A 9734-nucleotide genomic window follows, 5' to 3' on the forward strand; every position below is an offset into this window, starting at 1 on the left:
GGGCTCGACATCCTGAAGTGGGTGCTGAGAGGGGCAGGAGGAGGGATGTGTCCCTGGGCTGGGGACACGCAGCCGTGGCCCGGCTGAATGGCTGTGCCTGTGGGTTTAACAGCCAGTGGTGGATATTCTTGTCTGTGTTACAGGTGGCACTGGGACTCGGGGTTTACGGTGGGGTTGCCTGTGGGACCCACCTGATTCTCCTAACATCCCCAGCCCCCCAGCCCTGCACGGTCCCATTGAGTTACTTGACTGAAATTCCTGCTCAAGCCAAACCGCCGCAGAACATGGGCATCTCCTGCTGACTCAGACTGGGCAGCCAACGGGCTTTTGCTCCTGTAAGGAACCTGTCGTGGCCCTGCAGGTTTTTTGCAGGGCTCAGGCCACGTGTCTAAGACTTGTCCCCCTGCAACCACCCAGGGTAAATGGCAAGAGGTGCGCAGGGCCTCTGAGAGCCTGAGCTGTGTCGGGCAGGGACCCAAGGAGAGCGGTCGGTGAAAACCGCCTCCAGTCGAGCCACGTGCACGGACTCAGGAAGGTTGGGAAGGAGAAGCAGAGATGGTCGCAATGGTCGGGGCTGTGACTCTGCTCTGCTCGCCCCACGCCGTGCTCCTGAGCAGCCTGGGCTGTGTGTGGTCCTGGGTTCAGCGGTGGAGGAAAACTTCACCCTTTCCCTTGGTGGGCGCAGGGAGGAGGGCAGCTGTGTGAGCCGCGTGAAATCTTGGCCCTACTTCTCTCCTGTCTGGATTTATTCTTGTTTTTAAAAGAAAGGAGGCGCTTGCCTGCGGGTGCGACAGCCTCTTGGTAAGCACGCGGAGGGGGCTGTAGGAGCGGGAAGGCTGCGCGTCTGCTTGAACAGGCATCGGCGGCATTTCAACATGTGGAGTGAGATGGGGACAGTCTCAGCGAGGGAGCACGTGGAGCAGCCCGGCTGCCCTGGTGCAGAGATCTGCGTCTGGCTGTGTGGGGCAGAACAGCAGCTCCCTGAGCCCGAGGGGGCTGAAATCACCCGACTGTCGAACGGGGACACCGGGGCTCGGGGCTGCAGTGCCTCCCGTGCAGAACCAGGTGTGGGGCTGCAGGGGATCAACGCGCCGGGCTCAGGAGGGGTCCTGCGGGGTTAACTCTGCCTTAACCATTTTTGAGAGCTGCCTGTTCCTAGAAACACCACTAATGGAGAGTCTGCCTGCACCCCAGGAAATCCTCCAGCACCTCATTATCTTCAAATTGTCTTCATGCCTAATGCATTTCCCCCGCTGCGATTCCTCGGGCCATCAGATCTCCTTCCTCGCCGCAGCAGCCACTCCCGTGGTTGCAGACGGCAGCACCCATGCGAGCAGCAGGAGCGTGTTTCTGCGGGGGCTGCCCTGGATTTTGAAATTCGGTAACACAAAAATCTTCCGCCTGTCTCTGCAGGTAACGGGGGGTGTTTCCCGATTCAGCTTCCTAACGCTATGGGATGCTGAAAATTGCTTCCCTGGGGAAGGGGATCTCTGGCTGCTGTTTCTGGCAGCCTCATGGCAGAGTGATTTGCCATAAGTGTGGAAAAACGGATGTTAAAAGCTCATCAGTTAAAATGAATGAACTAACTACAAAATCAAAGAGAAGGATTTTTCAAGTTCGGCCCCGACAAGCTCCATGCAGGAGATGAGTGGGCCTAGAAAGCTGTCAGGAGAAGGCACAGAGGAACCTGTGGTCCATTTTCAGCCCCGTTCTGGATTTCTTGCTTCATCTGGGTCCTAACACGTTCCCATGTGTATGGTGTGGCCTGAGCCAGATGCACCTCTAGATACCCCATGCGGAGCCAAGACTATTTCAATGGAGTGACCCTGGATTTGCCCGGGAGCAAAGGGAAGAAAAATCTTTCAGGCAGGAGCTAAGGGGGTTGCAGAGCCACCGCACAGCTTTAGCTTCTCAAATACCTCTATTGGAAATCTCTCATTGGCTTTTGGGAGTTTTTAAGCTTTGCATTATGGGCTTTCAAAGACCAAAAAAGGAGAAAAAAGCCAAATAGAATTAGTTTCTCTGAGCAAGGTTAAGCTTTAGTAAGTTTGGGACAGAGCAATGAAGTAGCAGCAGACTCCTCCCGAACGCCTCTGCTGTGAGAAGGAGCCGAGCAGAAACGTGGCGAGGACTTCCAAGAATAATTAAAAATCACTTCTGCAAAAGGGAAAAAAAGAAGGTGCAGGGCAGCGCCTGCCTTACCTGCGAACCCGCGTTGTCCCCGGGGAGGTGAGGCCGAGGCCTGGTCCCCGGCGCCAGCTGCCCAGTCCCAGCCCCTCTCGCCTGTTCTCCTCCACCCTGCCACCCCCACGCCGGCTTTTATGGCCTTTCTTGTCACTCGGCTGAGTTGAGCCGGGCTACAGCGAATTGCCACACTTTGTGCTGGCTTCCTGTTTGTTCATCGCGAGCGTCTGTGGTAAAATTTCCATTACATGCTGGACAGACAGGGCGGCAAAGAGAAGCGAAGCAAAAAAAACCCAACGCTGTGTTTTAAGTGGTTCAAAAATGAGAAAGCACCTGGCTGCTGTGAGACTGTTAGAGGGAGGTGAGGAGGGATGGCCTGGCTGCGGGAGCTGCAGAGCATCCTTGGGTGCCCGGGTCCAGCCGGGGCACGAAGCTGCTTTGGGTTTCCCCCTCCCTGGCCCTGGGGGATGGAGAGGATCCATTCCTCAGTTCAACAAGCAGAAAACCCTCATTTCCAGCCCACCCATCAAAAAATATGTGTTTCCTAAACGCTGCCTCCCTGAATGGAGGCAAAGCACAAGGCAAAGCCCTGAGCGAGGGCTGCGGCACGTGTCTGCATCCCTCTCCACCCTAAAGCCACCCCAGCTCAGCCAGCAGATCCTCCATCGAGGTCAAACCTGGAGGGAAGAGCAGATCCCACGTCTCATGGCTCTGAGAGAGCAGATTTGGAGGGGACTGATTTATTTTCATCTTTTGTTAATCCTTGGCACTCCCAGAAGAGCCGATTTGGCTGTAGAACAGAGGAAAACAAAGGAAAAGGTGAAAAACTGCCTGCCATGACAATACAGATGGTACCAAAGGATCCAGGCCCATCTGCAGCCGTGCCCCTTGGTCCGGAGGGGCACAGCACCTTTCTGTGGGGCTGGAGCAGTGTGTGTACGCGGCAGGACATGTAGCCATGGGGCAAGCTGGGCCATTTCCATCGGCTGTTGCAGAGTCTCCGACAGCTCCTGGTCTGCTCCAGCTCGTTTCTCTCCCTCAGTCCCACTGGGCTGCCCCTGTCCCATCCTGCTCTGTGCTGGGCCCTGCTTTAGAGGGTGTAAAACACCCCATGTGCTGCTTTCCGAGCTGTGACGGGCTGCACGGGTGAGTGGTGCTAAGGGTGGAGGGAGGGAGTCTGGTGGCTCAAGGACCTGTCTTTGGTCTGCTGCCTTGGATGGGACATCGCTTCTGCAGCGACCGTTTCCGTGCATGATGGCAGAGGGGTTGTGGAGCTGCAGCCCAGCTCTTCCTGAGCTCTGTGTAACCTCTGTGTTACCCCTGGGCAAAGCTGCAACACTGGGAGTTTGCTGTGGCCTTGGGGTACGTCTGCACAGGATCCCTGTGGTGGGAACCATCAGCAAAGGTGCGGGAAATGCTGCAGCACCAGGACCAGTGGTCGGTGCCAGCCATTTGAGGGGTGTATTTAGCCAACCGGGTCATATCCCACAAACCTGGCTCAGAGTGGAGGTGCTGGTGTCGGAGCAGCTCCTGGGCACAGCAGGCTCAGGGTCCTGCTGTAGAGAGTGGAGATCTCCATCTCGCCCCCCTGCAGCCCCCGGGGATGGACGCCTGCAGTGAGGCTGTGAGCCCCTCTCCTCCCCTGCACGCTCTCCTTTTGGGGCTTTTGTTTTCCTCTCCGTTCGTGGCAGATGAGGGAGTTACCCCAGCCCGGGCTGCTGAGGGACTAAGCGGTACCTGTGACAAATTCATTCGCGTGGCTCAGCGAGCTGCTTGGAAAGGCTGTGCTGCTCAAACCTTCCTTTTCTCTTCTCGCAGCTATTGTTCGCATGAGAAAGGAAGGGAGGGGGCACTTGCATGTTCTTTGTTTTTTCTTTCAGTTTATTAAAAGCAAAGGAGGAATACTGGGGAGCCAAGATTTCTTCCTCTGCTCCGACTGCGTGTGTTTTAACACCCCTGCTTCTCCCAGAGCACAGCCTCCTCCCTCAGAGGTGCCCCAACTCGGCGGCAGATCCTGGCACGGCAGATCCCGGCACAGCAGAGACTGGTGCCCTTGGCATGAGTCAACCTGCTACTACCCGGTGGGGAACCCCACGTCTGCAGCCTGCACCCCTGGCTGCTCCACGCTAAACCTGCCCTTCCCCAGCACAGCTTGTGGTGCTACAGAGAAAAAATGACCGTCAGTTAGATAACGTGACTCCCTCAATAGCTACTTGTCTTCCCAGCTGCGGCGTTCAAGCCGCTGCTTTTGTACCTAGGACTCTGCAATTTATCATAATACAAAAATATTATTTCCCATTAAGAAATATTAAAACAACTGTGGCAGCAAAGAAGATAGATTTAACCGCATGATTTTGCAAACGTTTTTGCTGGGTACTGGGAAATAAAACAGCATCTTAAAAACTCCTGAAGCCGTTGCTGCTGCTTTTCAGGGACGTTGAACCGAGTTTCAAGGCGTATTGTAATTTTACTGGCTAACGAACCATATAAAACACTAGGGATAAGGCTTAGAAAAGAAGGCAGATGAGCTTGGGCTGGCTGCTAAAAGCTCTCAAATGCGTACGTGCAAAACTCAGTGACAGCTTTTAACCAAACTGTGCACCCCCAACCCACTGCAACTGGCCCCCCCCAGATGTGCGACACGTGGAGCAGCCCCACGCCGGTGGCGGGTACGGATCCACCGTGGTGGCTTGGCTGAAATTTGGCAGCGAGCATTTCAGGCACCAGATATTTCTCTCCACCTGCACAAGGCCAGTGAGAAGGGCAGGGCAATGGCACAAGACCTGCTCGGGACATGGCTGAGAACCAGGGGGGCTTGTGAAGGACTCCCAAAACAAGGAGAAGCATCCCAAAACAGGGAGAAGCTTCCCAAAATGCCACACTGTAAAATCCCAACCGCTGGAAGCTTGAGCTGCCGACACTGCGATGGACCCCAGGTTTCTCCTGTGGTTTGGATCATTTTATTGAACTCTTTCCCAACCCTTTCTCTTCTTGTTGCAATTATTCAGTTCACAGGGCAATGGGGTCAAATCAATCTTCAGCGTACATTTGTTGAGGTCAAAGAAAGTCTTTTAAATGTATTTGATTTTTAGACATGTCTGTGGTGAGTGAGCTTGACCAGGGATTGTTTTCAGCAAGAGATGGCGTGAATTTAACTTAAGGTGTTGGTGAAAAAGTTTCCAGTGGCACCAGGTGAACACGTTCGTGTGTTACGTGTCGGATGTATTGTCTTATCGCCCTCTCAAATACTCCTCATACAACAGCTCAAAAATACCCCATTTTCCATTGCTGTTTAGATACCGACTTCTGAAAAACCGCCTCTGTTAACAGAGCAGTGTTTTTAATGCGAGCCCCGCCAGCGGTTGTTTGCAACAAATTTCCTCATTTATAATACACAGAAATTAAGCATATTTTTTTTTTGCCATTGGCCAAGATTGTACCCTGCAGAGCTGTGGGATGGAGCTGCCAGGTCCAGAGAGCCGTGGCACGCTGCTCTGCCCAGACCCAAGTGCCAGGAGGTAACAGCGAGGCTGCTGCTCATGCTTGTCATGCAGCCCACTCCTGCAATGAATTGCCAAGTTCTCAGATGAGTGGTGGGATGAGCGTGCAGGTTTCAGCCCACAAGTTCTGCCTCTTTCTGTACAAATAGGAAACAAGCGGGTAGCAAGCTCAAAAGGAAAATGAGTCGTTTATTCTGTCCCGATTGATCACTGGGCTGCTTTCCAGCCCCATCGAGCCCACGAACAGGGCAGCCACCAGCCTCAGGCAGTTACCTCGGGCTGGTGGCAATGAGATATTTCATCTGTTTCAAAGAAAACCGAGTCCATCTGCTGCAGAAAGAGAAAAGGCAACCCGAAAATTCTCCTCTCAGGTGCTCTTGCCTCGAAATGAGTGTTTTCTCTTTGATGGTCAAGCAGATATTGTTCTCAGTTTTGGTGTGTTGTTCTTTTTTTTTTTAACCGCTCCGATCTATTTTTAGTGATGAAGGGATGGTGCTCAAAAGTCTCTGCTGCTGGTCAGATCAGCTGTGGTTTGGGTGGCTCCAAACACCGGGCAGGAAGTCAAGCAAAGCCAGTCCTGGCGCTGCGCTGGGTCTGCAGGCGCTGCCGAGACCGGGGGTCCTGCGGCGGTGGGGTGGGACCCCGACTATGGCGGAGGGGCTGCGGCCGAGCCCATGGGCACCTTGTGACAGCAATAAATTAAATGCTTTGGGGAATTTTTTTGGCTATTGTAATGGGAGAGCTGGAAGTGTGGCATTGCCTGGGTGTGTAAAGAGAAAAAAGGGAAATTTTTTTTTTTCCCCTGCTGTCTCCAGTGTCCCCATGTTTTGGGAGGAGGCCGCGGGGATGGTGGCTGTGGCTGTCCCAGGGGTGGCTGTCCTGCAAGGTGTCCCCACGTGCTGCATGGCCCTGGCTGGGCTGGTCAACAGAGGCAGCAAGGTGGAGCTGGAGCGGTGGGTGCCTCTCCTGGTCAGGGTCCACCGGGCACAGCGCTACAGCTTGACAAACCACCATATTTACTCTTTTTTCCACTTAAAAAAATGGCGTGACCCCTGTAGGGCTCTTTGGGCTGCTGAGGGCTGTAGCAGTGGTGCGGGCAGCACCGGTAGCCCTGCTGCGACCGCCTAAGAAAAGCTTAGATTGATATCTTTGGCAAAAAAAAGTGGTTTTTTTGTTCTTACTCTCACTGCCCCAGCCTGCGAGCGGCCAGCATGGCCGGCGCTGGGGAGCACACATGCCTCCTGGCCGGGAGGGCAGAAAGGCAGAGACAGGAGGGGAGCTGCCTGCCTCCCACACAGTGTTTCCGACATGACGTGTTTGCCACCAGCAGTTTGTCGCAAACAAAAGATACTCGATCTTGTAGCGCTGGTAATGGCGGGGTGGGGCAGAGGGGCCTGGTGGACCCTCCAGACCGCGGCCACAGGAGGCTGAGGGGATCCAAGATGGCGCCATGGCCCAGGAACAAGGGCAATGGCGGTGGGGACGGGGCTTCCCGACATGGCGTTCACTGCTACATTTGCCATCACCACCTCAAGCGGGGTGTGGAGAAGGAGGGGAGGGGAAGGCGCCATGTTTTCGAGTGGCGGGAGCAGCCCGCCCTGGTGAAAGCGTTGGTGTGGGTGTGTGGCCAGTTTGCTGAGGTAAAATATGGCAAAAACTGGGTTTGCCGGGGTGAAATGTGGATGTGCTGAGTGAAAACGTAGATCTGCTGAGGGAAAATGTAGATTTACCGAGGAAGAGTGCAGATCTGAGGTAAAATGTGGATCTGCTGAGGAAAGCGCAGACCTTCTGAGGCAAAATAGGGATCTACGAAGGAAAAATGCACACCTGCTGAGGAAAAAATGCAGATCCGAGGAAAAACGTGGACGTGCTGAGGAAAAACGGGGATCTGCTGAGGGATAGTGCGGATCTTCTCAGGCAAAATAGGGATCTACTGGGGAAAGATGCAGACCTGCTGAGGAAAAGTGTGGATCTGAGGAAAAACGTGGACACGCTGAGGAGAATTGCACATGTTCTGAGGAAAATTATGGATGTACTGGGTTAAAAGCAAGAGTTGTCCTGGATGCAAAGGTCTCTGGGACGTTCCCCCACTCCTGGAGCACCTTAGAGCTGTGTGGGTCATGGAACAGGGTGTGGGTCACTTGGACCTTAATGTGGTGGCAAAGGGGGCCGTGTCACGCTCCGCCGTGCCATCGTTGGTGTGCCAGCCACCGGCCATGGGTGCTGGAGACTGCCTGGGTGCGTGGGTGGCATTCAGCAGCCTGGAAGTGCTGCAAAACAAGACGTGGCAGTCTGAGGCTCTGGTGATGCCTCCTCCTCCCCACACCCTTCACACCCCGATTTTTGTCTTCCCCCTCCCATGGCTGAGTATCCTACAGCTGCTGTTTGTGCTGATCACAGGCTCATTAGGGCCATGGGATGGACCATGGGTGCAGAAGACCCTCTGATGCTCTACGTGGTGGGTCACAGCCCCATTGCACCCAGTGCTTCTCCATCCACAAGCCTCCCTGGGCCACTTCTTACACGTTACCCGCCGAGGGCTGTTATCAGGGGCACAAAGAGGCTGTATCCATGATGTTTGAAGGAGTTTGGGTGTGTGGATTGAGTTGAAGGATGTTGGGGGAGAAGATGTGCTTTGCCTTGCCAAGGAAGCGTTGTGGGATCTTCACCCCCCTGGTGGACTCTGAGGGCAAACCCTGCCTAAGACCCACACATGGTCTTGTCTCCCTCAAAGAAGCCAATGGCCAAGGTCTGCTGGAGCTTTATGCATGAAGGATGATGGTGGCATTCATTCATGGGGTTGAGCGTGGTCTAGAAAGTAGAGACCAGGCTCCTCCAGCACTAAGCTCTTGCGCTGGCGGCTGCAGCCCAGAGGAAGCACTCCGGGTGCAGACATGCTCCTCCGTGGGCCTGGTGATGCTGCTGTCCCTTGTCCCACCTCTGCTCACCTGGTGCCCCAGCCAAAAACCCCTGTGTCTGCCTATCCTCCTGTGTTTGTGCTTATGAGCTCTCCTTCCACCTACGCAAGGAGCTATTTTTAGCAGACACTAATCAAGTGTCAGTGCTGGCTCTGAGCGTGGCTTTCAAGCCGAGGGCTCATGCTTTCGCCGAGCGCTTGCAGGAACTCGGGCGTGTGTTTTCTTTTAAATTTAGTTGAGAATTTATACAACATGCTGCAGAGCGGTAGCAGTTATTTCGGGCTCATCACACCTGAGCCCACACTGAGTTATCACCAGGAGACTCTCCATTTTGGCAAGGGCCTGGCAGAACATCCCCCTCCCGGCCCCGCTCTCCTCGCTGCCAGCAGTGCTGGACGGCCTTGCCTAACCCCTCAGGAGCCAGCTCTGAGCCAGGGCCGCCCAGACAAGGGGCAGGTTTGATCCTCTTGGCCCATTTACCTCCAGCACAAGGATGTTGCTGCGGTACTTTGAATCATTCAGGAAAGGAAAATACTCCGTGTTCAGCCACAGGGGTCACAGCCTCCTCTGACTAAATGCACCTTGTGGGGCTGGCTGGCTCCCCTTCCGCTGAGGTTACTCTGGCCTGCTAACAGCTTCCTGGAGACCGTTACGAGACCTGCTCCTCACCACGTCTTGAGCAGCTCTGATTCAGTAAGCTGGCGTTCGGGTGAGTTGTGTTTCACTTTGGCTGCTGAACTGAAACAGGGGCTTGGTACTTCTTAAGCTAAAGCGTGACATGATCCGAGCTAAACTTCAGCTTCCTTGCAGACGTGAAGAACTGGCTCTCCTCTAGTACTGCCCCTTCGCTTGGATCTAGAGCATGGTATTTCCTCCCTGGTGCACAGCAGCAAGAGGAAGGAGCTGGGGAATGGGAGTGGTGGGTTCTTCTCCTGCTCACAGCCCTGCTGCAGGCAGGAGACCTTGGTCTGAGGGGGGTTACCCTTTCCTTGCAGAGAGGCCGCAGGGTGCTCTCGGTCCCCACCAGCTCCCGTGAGGGGAAGGCTCACGGCATCTCCCCTCCCAGGGCAGCGGTCCCGAAGGGCTGTGAATCCTTCTGGGCACCCCTGGGGTGTGACAAAGAATGGCTCGA

The sequence above is a fragment of the Strix aluco genome, chromosome 17 (genome assembly GCF_031877795.1).
Source record: "Strix aluco isolate bStrAlu1 chromosome 17, bStrAlu1.hap1, whole genome shotgun sequence".
In the NCBI taxonomy this organism is placed as follows: Eukaryota; Metazoa; Chordata; class Aves; order Strigiformes; family Strigidae; genus Strix; species Strix aluco.